A 15,000-nucleotide genomic window follows, 5' to 3' on the forward strand; every position below is an offset into this window, starting at 1 on the left:
ATGATGCATTTGAACGGGGTGTGCATGTGGGGGAGGCTCGAGTAATCCCATCTCTTGGTAGAGTGGGAAAGCGATGGTGATACTAATTATTAATTTTTTTTCGTCTGCACCTTTCACTCAGGGTCAAGTTGCATAATGAGGCCCCTCCCGTAGCAAAAGTGACATTTGTCATTAGACATTMAGCATTAAGAGGGTGGTTTCCTGCCTAAAACCCTTCTGATGGATTTTTAGCAGGGCTTGTTTTCATAGCACATAAGTTCAGATGATTCAAGAAGTCTAAGCAAAGACTTTGCTGTCTTTCTTGGCTGTTTTCCCTTCTGCTGGCAGAGTTTTCTGGGAGGATGACTGCATGGAAGGGGCAGATGAAGGAAGAGGGGGGAAGAGGATGTTCCTCAAGGGTTTTGCTGTTCGTTGTGGATGATGACAACATCTAGACTGTTTTTGGTGTGCCATGAMTCCCGAGGGCTCTGGCCCTTCAGGAACTCAAGCAGGCACAAGACAGGAGACTCCCACCCCTGGGATGTAGCTCTGCCCTGATGCTGAGGCACAATCACTAAATGCAGGAACAGAAAAGGAAATACACAAGGAGATAAGTGTGACCAAATTTTTCCTTGTGCTTAAATTCCCTCAACATTTTTTCCTACTAACTTTTTTCTCTTCGTGGAGCATAGGTTGCAATGTTCCTTGCCCTCAAAAGTTCTTGTACTCTTGATAATTTCAGAYACATATTATTCATTTTCAAAGTGTTAGTGCCAGTATTAATGTCAATGGATTACTCCAGTGAAGAGTTGTGGGGATGTGTATGTGTTTTCAAGTAGATAAGAAAATACAAATCTCATTTTTAGTAGTGCTAGTGATTGCAGTCTCCTCAGCCCAGGGTCCTGCAGCCCAGCAGCCCCTTGGTTTGTTTTCCTCTGTTGTGGAGGGAAAGAGATACTATAAATGGTGATTGCAAATTCATTCATTTAGTCTTCTTCATGTTATRTAGTGTAATGAGAATTTCCTGGAGTTCAGATCTTGGTTCTGCACTGAGGATCCAGCAGTTATGAGAACATTAAGCTGTATGGTGCAGTGTTTAATATAGACAATGTAACTTTTCCTGATAAATGCCCATCCCCTCCCCCACAAGCTGGAAAGCAAAAATGACAAGTACTGTAATGTTGAAATTGGATCCAAAAGGATTTAGCAAAGTGAGCATTTGCCATATTTAGCATCATCAAAGTTCCTTCCTCTCATACTTCAATGATGCTTTGCTGATCTTCTGATTAGTCTGATAATGCTGTTTCTCTTAAATCACCTACACTGTCATTCCTAAACCCCTGTTTCTTTGTTCTTGGGTCACATTTGTGCATATACTTTGTGCGTATACTCGTGAATTTACTATTAAGAAAAAAGTGCTAAAGCTAGAATGTGTGTTTGGTCCACATCAGGCTGTGCCATTGATTTGTTCAAGAATTTGTGATACTGTGTTCCTTTCCGTGGGCTTTGCCACTGACAGCTTGTAGCAAAGTCAAATAAGATGTTTAACAAACCACATGTCCTATCGTTTTTAGCTTTGCCAYTGTACCCTTGTGGCTGTGATCCAGAGAAAGATCCAAGGCCTCCTCCTGTGCGGTGCAACTTTGCCTGTGTTTTGTGTGTACACGTGTGTAGCCAGTTCCACATTTTTCTCTCTTGCAGTAGCGTTAGCTGGAGAAACGTGCTGAGCTGCACAGAGCAATCAGGAGCTAATTTTGAAAGGGAAAAAAACCCCCCAGTTTGGGGTTTTGTTTTTTTTTTGTTTGTTTTTTTTGGGGTTTTTTTTGGTTTTTTTTTTGTTTGTTTGTTTGTTTGTTTGTTTGTTTGTTTTTGTGGAAGGTGAAGATGCTTCTCTCTTTTGGGGCCATTCTTCCAGGAAGGAAGAAGGTGGGTTGTCCTGGTGAATGAAAGCCACAAATGTCAGTGTCCCAGCTCAAGTTGGTCAGAAAGAGAGGACAGCTTGCTGTGCCACTTGATATCTGTCTCATCTGCGGTGTTGCCATAGGCTTTTGAATGCCAGCTGCAATAATTAAAGTCAGGTATTGTTGCTTTGCATTAAAAGAAAAGAAAGGAAAATAAAACCCAAATAATTTCGTAACTCCCTTTCAGGATCTGTCCAAATACAGGTCATTAGAGCTCACAGTTGTGACTCTGTCAGGATGATTGAAAACCAGGGGGATACCATGCTTTGWGTTAAAATAGAAGTATGGTTAAAAACCATGAGTTGAAATAAAGATTAGTTTAACATGAGTTAAAAAAAAACATAAACAAGAGGATTTCTTTTCTAATTTATGTACTTAAAACAACCAAAAGAAATCGGTCTGAGGACAATATCTGAATTTTAGGCTTGCTGTGTCTCCCACTCCTTCTCAATCATCCTTGTTCCATGGCATTTTTTAGCAGTTACCATCATTCTCCACRTATTAACATCTCTCTTCACGGTGCCCATTGCTTTTCCTCGTGGGCATTTAACAACTGAACCTCAGTTCCGAGGTGTCAGGGTCTCTCTGTGGAGGCAGTTCCGCTCTGTGCCTGCTCCTCCTGCTCTTCCTGCTCCTCTGTGGGGTCAGCAAACCCAAGCAAGCCCCGCACGCGCCACCTTCCCGAGCTCAGCCTGCCCGCTGCTTCACGGGAACTCGCCCGATTTTGCAGATGTGGTTGTTGAGATGGATCACAATGGCGAGGCGCCTGCCAAGCTGCGTTATTTGCACAAACACACTSTCTGCAGTTTTGGTACCGCGGGGCTCGACGCGAGGCTTGCCTCATTTCGCAGTGCTGGTGATGGCACATGTCGTTTCCAAGGGGGAGAAAACCATTTTCAAGAAATTTGCCCTTCTTTCAGCAGGGGAAAACCATACTAGTGGGAAAAACCTAATTAAGACCAGTKGTACTCAGGCCTTAGCAGAATGTTTAACTTAAGGCACTCTGAGTTAATCCCATAAAAATCAATGGGATGATGTAAAACAAGTCAAATAACACCACCTATAAAATCTAAGTAATAACCCAGTCACGTAAGCGGCCTAGCAGCCCTTGAGAGGAATGCAGGCTGCCAGCATTTTCAGAAGTGATGATGATTTTAGGTCAATTTCATTTTGGGATGCTCAATAAGAGTCACTTTGTCAGGAGGTCCTCAACAGTCCATTCCCTGAAAATGAAGTGGCCTCAGCACTGCATCCAAAAATTAAGACATCCTAAATTATAAAAAATGCTGGCCACTCATATACTTATTTTAGGAACCTGTATTCTTCCCCAGTTTCATCTGGATTCATCTTGAACTGAATTGATGTTCATCAAAAGGAGAATTAAAGTCCTCGAACCTGATTCTCATTTAAACTGAGGCCACTTTTGAGTGGTTTTGCAGCACATAGKCACTGTAAAGTACAGTTTATAACCACCCTAATACTCTGGAGCAGTGCAGAGTGGCCTCAAGAGAAGTGAAAATCAGGTCTGTAACTTGCTAACTTGCATCCCGAAGGTCGCTCTTTCCATGCAAACTGCCCTGCTGTGGCAGCCTCCGCGCTTCTGGCGGTACCAGCAGCGAGCACAGCCCAACGGGACAGTTGTTTGTTTCAGTGCTGCACTCCTCACATTTCTCCCTCAGCTGTATACTTCCTTCTTCAAGGGCTTTATTGTTGYAGTGTTTCAACATCGTTCTCGGCATTCTTAAAGACAGAGTCGGAAGGCCGCTGTCTGYTGATCTGCAGCAAGGGGAGTAAAGCTGCTCTGGCAATTTGAGAATAACAAATGGAACTGTCCTGAGTCCTCTGAAGAAAAACTGAAACATAGGCAGCCAGATGGTATTTCTTTTTCACTTAAAAATCTTGGTTTCAGGGAACTTAATTGATGCCCTCTGGCCCTTTTTTTTTTTGTGGTTTTTTTTGGTTCTTTGTGGTTTGGTTTTTTGTTTTTTTTTTTTTTTCTTTTCCCCCCCTCTAATTTTGAAGAGGCTCTCTTGTGAAACATCAGAGCTTTCCTCGAATCTGCACAGGACATGAGCCTGGTTTTTAATCAAGTAACAAAATCCACAGCTTGCAATAGAAGGTCCGTGCATTGCACGTATCAATTAATGCTTATTAATCAGTTTTTGCAGTGAGTTGAACTGCATACCGTAGTTGGAAGCTGTTAGGGAGAGAGTCGCGAGAGGAATACTATTGCAGCACTACAGCCGGGTCTGCTGTTTGTGTCCTTTGGAATCAAGGTGTTTGTATAATGAAGTTGGCACGTTGATATATGATCTATTTTTTAATGTCATTACAATTTTAGTTCCCTCTGCCTTTTTGTCATTGGGTTGCACTTAAGCACAGCAAGCCCAACCTTAAACTTCCTTACTCAACAGCTTTATTAGTTATAACGTACCSTGACCTTTCTCAACATTCTTAAAGAAAAAGATACAGTGTAATGTCACTTTACTTTGCTTATTGTTCTTTGTTGTGGTGAACAAAGCATTTTCTACAGTGGCTATAGCACATAATTATACAGCTTTCAATAGCGGTGTCTTGGCACATATCAAAGTTCAGAAGAGCCTTTAGAAAAAAAAAGATGTTTTGTGGCAGCCTAGGGAGGGTCTCATCTTTCCTTCAGAAAATAGTTCAAGGCTCTTCTGTCAAGCTTCCCTACTTAGAGCTTTTTCTCCTCCTGCTTCATAAAGTTTAAAGGGGATTCAGTGGAGTTCTATGATCTATTTCCTTTGAAAGATTGTTCCTTTGCACAGAGAAGTCCTTTGACTTCAAGAGTTCACAGATTCATGTCTTTAGGTATCATATGTCTGACCTTATCAGTTACTCTATTTAATGTAGGAGAAAAAGTCTCAACTCTTTGTGTTTGTCTGTTTTGCCTCTGTGAAATGATTTGGTGAAAAGACCATCCTTTTTAACACACCACTGAGAGGCCGTTTCTGACTGTAACCTACCCTGTGGTTCTTCTGAAAAAAAAAAAAATTGTCCTTGTGTTTTGTGTATGGATGATTTCACAGTGAGAATAGAATTATACAAGGACAGACACACATAAAAAAAATCTTTTGCTCTTTTTTCCTAAATGATCTATTGGCTATTTTGGTGGCTGCTACTCTGGTTCCCCAACAGGCACAACCATTTAACAAACACAGAGATAGCGGCTGGAGTGCTGGGCCAGCAGTAGGTTTTCCCTTGCTTCGACCTACCCCAAAGGCCTTCATAATTAATTGTCCTTCAGAGATGAGGAAAGTTCAGAGACAGTGTGTGTAGCGATGTCTATTGTCTGACATTCAGTTCTCCTTCCCTCAGCTCTTTTTCTTCATTCCACAAAGGGTTATCAATAGGAGCAGGGAGCAAGCTCTCTTCTAACAGCTGCTGGTGGTGGCTGTAGCTTTCTGTGGAAGGTATCATTGTGTTCAGCCATCTATGGATTAAATGGCTGGAAAAGTTCTAACAACCCTTTCAAACAGGCGTGTTTATTTCATCTAGATTACACAGACCTATTTAGCTAATTAAAAACTTTCTCAGAACCCCTTCTCTCCTATTCAAGGGAAGAAAAAAAAATTAAAACACTGCTGTAATTATGAAGCATGGCTGCAATGAAACTTCGTTAAATAAATGAAAAATTCGATCTGTCAGCTTTGATCCATACACACCCAAATAAGCGCAGGCTTGTTTGTTGAGTTGTTCTGTGGTTTTGGTTTGTGGTTTGTTGTTTTTTTTTTTTTCTTAGAGGGAAACAAGGTGCACAGGAGAAAAAGCATAAAAGAAAACATTGATATAAGCTGAAAAAGAAACAAACGCTTGCCCAATTTAAAAAACTGCCACAGTTCGTACTGTCTCTGCTCCTCATATCAAAGTGCAAAGACACTGGAGTTTGCTAAACAGATTATTAATATTGTTGTGCCTACTGTGATTAATTTAGAATCCACTGTGGCATAATTATTAAACTTCATATACAACAGAACAAAATTATATACATGCTTCCTTGTTTTCCCTGATGATATGCTAAACAGAGATATGGTGGGGTTAGCAGATAGGCAAGAAATACAGGCAAATTAGAGCTGTTTATTAACAATCGCTATGTTACTGCTCCAATTAATTGGGCGAAGCCAAAAAGGACAAATACAATCATTCTTCCACTGAACAGTTTAACTAGCAAATTAGGGAGGTTTTAATAATTTTTTTTACTCTCAAAAAAAATTTAAAAGAACTCCACTGTGGACCTTTACCTGCATTCTTCACGAATACATCACTTTGCAATGGGAAGAAATAATTATATAAAASATTTTCTGGACTCCATCTCACTTCCTGACTGTTAAGAAGGACCACACACCAATCAAGATCAATTATTGTACTGATTAAGTTATTATGTCTGGCATTTTGAAACAGGTTTTCTGTATTTAAGAAGAAATTGCATACAAAGTGGATGCAGCTAATACAGTAATGCAAAAAAAGATCATAAAAAATTAAAGTTATTCTTATGAATCTTTCATTAGAAGCAATGAAAAGGGACATTGGTGAAGCCAAGTGCTTTGTTCTTCTGAGCTCCTCTTGTAGGTCCAGATCCTGCAAACAATTACGTACTTGAATGTTCCTTCTGCAAGAGTCTTGTTGGCACCTTCAGTCTATCTGCTGCTCTTTCACAGTTTGCCCACTTAGGCCTGTGAATTGCTAGCAGCATTGTTCTACTTTATCACACAGATGTTCCCTTTAAAAATTGACAAAAGTTCTATAAAAAAAAATATATATATACCACAAAATCACACAGCTATATGGAGGCAAACACTTGCTTTGATGCAGGACRAGCTGTTGTGAAATGATTTAAGGCTACTCAGAGCTTTTCAGATTACTCCCCACCGCAAATAACATGTTAAGTACTAAATTACCCTAAGCGGTGTTTTATTACTGATCAATAAAATAGTAATCTTGTGTCTTATTTAGCATGGAAAAATATTTTAGTGCGTTTTTTTCTAGTTTAGTTCAGGGATAGTTGTAAACCAGAAGGCAAAATCCTCACTGCCCTTCCTGCATTTAAAAAAAAAAATCAAATCCCATCTTTGTTTGTTTCTAGCTTTGCTTTGAGGGAATCCTAGGATTGTTCCAGCTGAATGGTGTTGGGTTTCTGTTCCTGAGTGCATGTGTGCATGCAGTGATGATGTGCTGCGTTTTGTTTCGGGGTTTTTGTTTTTTTTTTTTTTTTTTTTGGTTTTGTTTCTTTTACAATTATTTACCCGTACTCATCTTTATTTCCCCCTCCTCTTCTCTAACAAAACAAAAAAACATTCCCCTTCACACCCCGCCCCCCCAAAAAAAGGGAAAAGAAAAGAAACCAACAGAAACAAAACAAAACAAAACTTGGCAAACTCTTCTGACTCCTACTGCCATTTCATTTTGCATTCAACAAGGGGTAGTGGGAATTGAAACGTCAACTGGAGATCGAGAAAAGCACCAATTTATAGTGTGTTAGCCTTGCACAATTCAAGATTTCTTTTGCTAGCTGCACACATTATACCCAACATCTCGCCACTCTCTTGTGGCAGTTGTGAGGAATGGCTATTCCTTCCCGTGTGTGTACTACAGGCCTCTAAAGACCCTTATTTATTCTCTCCCATGTCACCTTGTGTACAGTCTGGTCTGTGACACTGATGGTGATTATGTCATTATTTTGCTCTGGGGGCTTTGGCACATCTGCAGAGCTGATGCACATCTTCTTTGTTACGCTGGCATACGTCCCATATCGCAAATGCTTCATTAGCCTTACTGCCTGCCTCCTTGCCAGACAAGAATACCCAAATCCAAGCTTCTTTTTCCTCTGGTCTTTTGTGTCTGTGATGAGCCTTTATTCATCTTCCTAGTTCTTCCCTGTTTTCTATTTTTCTGTGTAAAACCGATTTCCAGATGTCCGTCGTTCTCCAAAATCCCATCGTGGATGAGGAGTGAGAAGCAAGGTGAATTTTAACCCATGTCATCCCTCACTCACTTAAAGTCTTATCCCTTACAAGCTGAAATGCCTTTTTTTTCATTTTGTATCCAGCAGGAATTTGTTAGGCAATTTTAAAACCTGGTGTTTGAAAAAAATAAAAAAAAAAAAGAGGGGGGGGGAGGAAAATAAATCTGTGATTACTCTTACCATTTTATAAATCCTAGTTGTGATATTGTGTAACATGCAAGTTGCACATGGTTGGTTTTTTTTTTCCCAGACTTTCTTTATTTCTTTTAGACAACATAGCTAAATTTCTCACTCAGAACTTTTGGAGGAGCAGCACTGTCTAGTGAAGGCGGAGGGTGTTCATGAGACCTGATCAGCTGAAATTTCTTGTATCCTGTTTTACTGTGTTACATTAGAAGGTCATTGAACATTTTGTACTGCGAAAATTGAGGAAAATGTTTGATCTTCTAAACTTTATCTAAGCTGTTCTATATAAATGTCATACCAGGGAGATGTGAAGTAGTGGGTTAGCTTACTATCTTTATAAGATTTTACCCTCCGTATCCCACCCACCCTAGCCTTTTTCTTCATGACACTGAACTAAATTCTGGGCTGTATTCTGAGTGTCTGGTGTAAATCAGCCCCAGCAATCATTGCAGCTAATTAATATATGCCAGCTGAAGAGCTGTCTTTTGTTGTTACTATACAGTCAAGAGTGTGAATGTATTTCAAATGTTAATTGGAAAAAAGTTTCATTTAATTTTTTAAATGAAACATTAAATAGAGCACTGGATTTGGAGTCACAGAGCCACCATGTTCATGGATGTGGGGTGGAGGGGGGTGTTGTTTTTATTTTTGTGCGGCTCGCTTGCCAAATGAGGAGGTCCCAGCCGATCCTGTCTCACAGTGCACAGTCAGGCTGTGTGACTGACTTTAACAGAAGTCTTACAGACAGGATTGCCCATCCTATAGGACTTTGAATAGGTCACCTTCACGCAGAATGCTGTTTGCTTGATGTATTCAATATGTTTTAAAATGGACGAGAGTCAGGCTCTCATAATGTCAATTAGCAAACTGTCAAAATCCTTTGGAAACCGTGGGAGAGGTTTAGCAGCGCTGTGACCTGTGCTCGTTTCTGGGCCAGCTTTCTCGGGTCCTGCCCTTTCTCAGAGCAGATATCCCTGGCCTGAGAGAGCAGTAGCAGTGCAGGTCTGCTTGCAGACAGACCGTCTAGCACTGGTGTGGAGTGCAGAGGGGATGCTGTTTTTAAAGAAACTTAAATCTGTAAGGGCAAATATTGAGGTTGTGAGGAAGTGGCAGCAGGATATTGYAAGGACCCATGAGGACTCTCTGTTCTTCACCTGTGTGAGACAAAACAAACCTGGGAGCAGAAAGATGCAATTTGTAGCAGTCGTTACATTAGAAGCAAATTAAATATCTTCACAAAAAGTGAAGAGATATTATTCAGTCCAAGCAGGAGGGAGTCTTCAGAGCACTGCATCACTTTCTTTAGTTGTGCAGAGCCCATCACCTGCAGCACTAGGTACAGMTGAATTTTGTGTGCAGAGTCTTCCTGATAGGTGAGTGTGGGTGGGTGAGMGATAGAAGGACAGCCAGAAGGTAATCAGCCTTTTGGAGATGATTTCTCCCTTCAGATCTGGAAGGGGCAAGGTTCAGCTCTCTTATCTGCAGAGGGGGAGGGTACACGGGCGGGCTCGGACTCGTTTTGTGTGCCCTCTGCGGGGGGGCTGTTTCAAGGCTCCGGTGGAAATGTGCTGTCACAAGAAGCCGTGTCYGGGTGGTGGTCCAGAGTGCACAGAGAGGTGGCCTTGAACTTGTTTCCCTCGTTAGTGGAGGGGCTTTGTAGAGAGCAGCAAACCGGGGTGGCACGATCGCAGTTGCTGAGCAGACAGACTGCTGTGACTGTGACTTAGGGTAGACCTGTGGCATAGACAGACACGTAAATGCATTTAAAGCAGCGGTCTGCAACTTCAGAAAGTTTTTMAAGGAGAGAGGGGAAAATAAACAWTGCAAATGAAAGGTCTTTAAGTGCCAAATATCAGTGTTGGGCAGGGAGGGGGTAGCGGGAGCTGGAGCAGCTTATCTGTTCCAACTGCAGAGCGGGCTGGCCACATCAGATGAGGCCCAGCCTGGAGGTTATCTCATCCACGGCWGTCTGGAGTCGCACCGTTTCCTTCCGCAGGGGATAAAGAGGAGTCAAATGAGAAAGAGCTCAGTCCATTAGGATGTCAGACTTTTCTCCTGACCTCACAGGCTTGCGAGCCTCACTGGTCCCTAGCAGGTCCTGCGCTGAAGCYTGTAACAGGGTGTTTGTAGCCCAGTTTGGCTGGCTGCATGGMTCAGGGTGGGGTAGATGGAGCAGTTTATCCCATCGCGATGGGCTCCGGGTGCTCATAAAAGTATGGTTGCACTGGGAGGAGATTTGTCAGAATTGTTCAGTGGGAGCCTGAACTGGTGGAGACAGCTTTGTTTGCAGTGCCCCTTACCCATAACCATGCACGATTTCCTTCCCCTGCCCCTACCCTCTGCCACTGGAAAGAGGAAAGGAGGTACCCTCTGCCAGAGGGCATACTTGCCACCTTCATGACACCCCCAAAAGGACCCTGGTGACAGCCTGTTTCCCTGCCAGGCTGATTAAACACCACCTGCTTCCCATCCTTCTCCCCGACCTCCCTCCTCACTCCCCCCACCCCAGCCYATGCAAACCGAGGAGGGAGAGGGCACAGTTGGAGCTTTTCAGGGCCARATACAGAAGACAAAGGTGACTGCAATGCAGAGACATGGGAAGAGTGTGCAAGAGCAAGCAACACAAATTACAGATGTTATTATACTATTGCAACATTTTTTTTTACATATATATAAGATGTATTCTAGACTCATAATCATTTTAATTATCACTTCTACTGTAGTGTCAGTGGTTTACCTACGGAGCCAAATTCTACTGAACATAAAAAACCCTTTCAAATTACAAGCTCTGTGAGCCAGTTTACCTCTGTATCCATGGTCTAACCATGCAAGCAGTTTCTGGATGCCTGGCTCTTTCACACATGGAACTAGCCCATGGAAGCAGAGGATTCACTGCTGGTGTGAGATATAACCTGCTCATCACAGTCCAGGGTGTGCCTCCTGGTCTTTCTGAGTAACACATCACAATCCCATGTGGCTGAGGTGTCCAGGAGAGTATACAGTCACCTATCTGCTGAGCCAGAATTGAGTGGTCATCCCTGCACTCACTTTTCTGGACCATTTTTTTGTGGGTGCCTGTACGTGGTACCTGCCAGAATTTGGCAGCAGGCTACATGATATGCTGCTTGTCATTGTAGGCAGCCTCTTGTAGCAGATTGCATTTCACCACAATGGACTGAGTTAAAGTTAGACTATTCTTGTGTGAGAGAGTTTTATTTCTCCTTTAGTTTATGTATGAGACAGCTTCTGGGGTGTGACCGTAACCCCTCCTGTGACTTTCTTACGTTTCCCAAAACACACTAAATGTCCAGCTAGCATAAGCTGTAGGAGCCTTAGTGATTTTTCCATTCTGTGGCAATGCCACTGGCAATGCAGCAAGTTAAGGGCAATCAGAGTTTCCATTAGGAGCCTCTACATCTCATGTAGTTCTAATTCATCAGTAAGGCAGAAGAGTAAATTTAATAATCTTCCCAGTAAAATGCTGTTGATGATTTTTGAGGACTTTGGGGAAAGGGAGAACTGAATTTCAAGGTGCCAAAAGTCTAAACAAATTGAAAATGGGACATTCTTTTTGTTTTGCTTTATTCTATTCTACTCTCAAATCTTACCAAGTTTTGTGCTTGAAAATCAGCCYATTAAAGCCATGGTGTTCGTGTGCCAGAGCAGCTCAGTTTCCATGATGGAATGGCTCATCCCCTGAACCGTGGGYACGGCAGCTCCGGGACAGGGATCCCACAGAGTGCTGTGCTGTGTGTGGGGCAGGATGGGGAGATGGGAAGATGGGTCCCATCAGGGAAAAGCCCAGGAGGCAGCTGGGGTTTGAGCCTGGGCGAGCTGCAGCAGCGCTGTTGGTGCTCAGCCACCAGTGGCTCTTGGCGCTCCAGCCGCGCGGGGAGCCGGCAGAGTACTTCCCAGTCTTTATTTGTGGAAAAGCTTAATTGAAATGCAAGTGATTAAATCTAATGTATCATGCAGTATCCATTTTCACTGCACTACCACTTTCACTTCCCCGATATTATCAGGCATCTCAGCAGCCCCACTGTCAGGTTTTTTCCTTGTAAGAGCCATGCCCATTCTCTCTCTCCTCTTTGTGAGCTTGGCGGAGGAGATAACAGCGAGCCAGCAGTAGATTACTAGTGCCCCAAACTCTCCTYATGGGATAAGGGATCTCAGCTTTATTTTAAACTTTTAAAACACATGCTTAAATAATTTTCCAGCTTTTTACAAATAGTAAAAAACCTACATTGCAACTGTAAATGCAATAAGCAACCTCTGCTGTTTGCCTAATTTTTCTCTTTTGMGCTGGACTTTTCCCTTCCTAACATTAGTGCTGTCACAAAAGAGTGGCCTTCTCTTTGTGTGGCACAGTGGGAGAACAGACTTTCCTGAATGGCCCCCCAGTTTCTTGTCCATTTTTTTCTCTTGCCAAAAAAATCTGTTTCTTAACAGATTTGTACGGCAGGAGTTGTAAGAGGAAACTTGAAAGCAGAGAATGAAGACYGTGGTGGCACCAGAGAGCTGCTGCCGTAGCCAGGGGGATTGGGACACATGTAGAGGTGGGCAAAATGACACTCTGCATTCTAGAAAGGGGCTGGTTGGGAGAAAAGTGTGTTTACTAGAGCATCCAATAGTTTAGGTATTTTTCATTTGTGTTTTTAAAATAAAAGCATCCTTTCCAACTATTTCCCTCTCCTCATAAGTGATAATGGAAGAGGCATTAGCCTTTCCATTGCCTGAGCCAACCTGTTTTTTTTCTAAGAGGTGTCCAGGATGTTCAGCCAATTGAGTGATCTAATTAGCTGAAAATTGTTAATTTCCTTTACCTTATAAAGCACCTAACACAGAAACTGTTAAATAATGTTAAGTGTCAGACTTAAACTGAGAACATTGGGCCATATGCTGCCGTGGCTTTCGCGCCAAAAAGTGTAGCAACTTACTCCAAAACCTGCCTCCAATTCCTGTGTGGAAGCCAAAGCCTCCTGCTTGATATGCTGCCACACCAACTCACAGCACTAAGACGGTCCCACACAGCAGCTCACTGCACTCAGGGAACAGGRAATCTGTGTGAGGGGAGGGGACAGTCTGGTTAAATGCGTCAGGAGCCAGGACACCAGCAAGGTGTTGCCCACGCTGCCCTTGCAAGCGCAGAAAAGCCGACGGTGGGGCACTGCTGCTCAGGGCAGCATTAGCCTGGAAAAGGCACCCGGTCTGTGCCTGCAGCTCCTGATTGCTCCAGTCCTGCTCTGCAAGGGGCCACGGTGGAACGGTGAGCTGCCTGGAAGTTCTTGCTTGAAGTGGGGAGTCCCTGTGTTGGTGGAGGACATGCAAGGAAGAGGTTGGTCCGAGTGTCACCAACCTCTCTGCAAGCGCAGAGAAGTGGCTTCAGAGATAGTGTGAGGTCATACTGCTAGGGAGGGGTGCAAAAGGGCTTGTCCTTGGTAAGTTTTCTACTGGACATTGGCTGTTAATATGGGAATGTGTGTTTAGGTGCCAGCTTTCCCCAAAAGCCCATAAGTTTTCTCCTTCCTTTCTCCTGTGAAGAAGAGGCTCAGGGCTATGTGTCGGTGGCACAAGTAGAGTTTCTCAATCATCTCGTTTAAGAAGGTTGCTCTCTGCCCCCAAAGTTCACCTCACCCTTACTTTGAAGGGGTGGGTGCCTGTGCAAATATAGCTTGTGCTTTGTATGAGGCTTTCTTGGCAGAAGTGTTTCTCCTGAACCTCTTCTGCTGTCACTGTACCTGTGCTGGTGTGGGCCACTGTGCACACACATTAAAACTGTGTGACCTGGAGCTACCYATGGTGACACTGCACCACAGCAGTGGACTCACTCCTCATCCTGGAGAGGTTCTCCAGCACTAATAGGTCCAGTGGGTGCTGTTTATGCCTTAGACTTGGGCTCCCTACACAGTTCTTCTGTGTAGCCGCTGTCTGGATCATTAACAAGAGGAGGGATGTGGCCTTGCCCCTCTCATCCCCTCCAACCTGTTTACTCCCGTCACCACGACCTTGTGCTCTGCAACGTGAGCAGCCTTCACCAGCCGAAGACCTCTGATCCAAAGTCCATGAGAGATTTTGGCTTTCCTATTTGGCAAGATGACTTGTTGCCCACCAGGTCGACATGTATAAAGACTTTTAAAATACATAATGTCCTAAAATCGGAAAAATTGGAAARAACATCTTGAGCTGTCTATGCTGCGCTTGTTTATTTCTGCTCATAGTTAGGATCGAAAAAATCCAAACTCATACGCACCAAGAATTCTATTTTATATAAAATTTGAAAGTAAAATCAATCCTGGCCCAATCTTATCATTTTTAAAGTATGTTTATCCAGCTTTGTAGTAGGAACAAGCAGACTGTTTGAAGGCCACATAGTTTTCAAACCTTGGTTGCAACACGTTACCCCATTTTGAAACCGTCTTTATCTAGCCGAGAAAGCTAAAATCTGTTTGACAAAGTAGCACTCCAGCCAGTTTATCTTGCAATATGGCTTTAGCTCACAGAGCCTATTGATTTCCTTAAATTAATGTTTACAGAATGCTACTGAATTTCACTCAACGGGACATTGTTCTTTTGAAGCTTTGTAAAATATGATACAGAGTGTTACTGCCATTTGTTCCTTTGCTAAGACTGATGAAACATTTATTTTTTTCAAGCGCAGCCTTGAACTATAGCTGTTTCCTACAAGTGTGTTTACTCTTGGAACATTAGTAATACAACACACTATCAGACTCCGGCACAATACCACAGGCAAAGTCTGTAGGTACGCTCTGGCCAGCCTAATCATATAAATGGAGCTGAAGTTTAACACAGATTAGACATCATATGAGAAAAGATTTCGATCTTAGCCCAGCTGTCCCTGTCTGAAGGATCTTCAGATTTGTGTGCTACAGC

General features: G+C 42.9%; 1 protein-coding gene across 4 annotated transcripts in view; it reads left to right on the forward strand.

Moving 5' to 3' along the window:
• PROX1 (prospero homeobox 1) overlaps positions 1-15,000 on the forward strand; it is a 45,406-nt gene that overhangs the window by 22,373 nt on the left and 8,033 nt on the right. The gene's annotated exons all lie outside the window — the stretch shown is intronic.

The sequence above is a fragment of the Malurus melanocephalus genome, unplaced genomic scaffold, assembly GCF_030028575.1.
Source record: "Malurus melanocephalus ecotype Western Australia unplaced genomic scaffold, MMel_1.1 scaffold_48, whole genome shotgun sequence".
NCBI lineage: Eukaryota > Metazoa > Chordata > Aves > Passeriformes > Maluridae > Malurus > Malurus melanocephalus.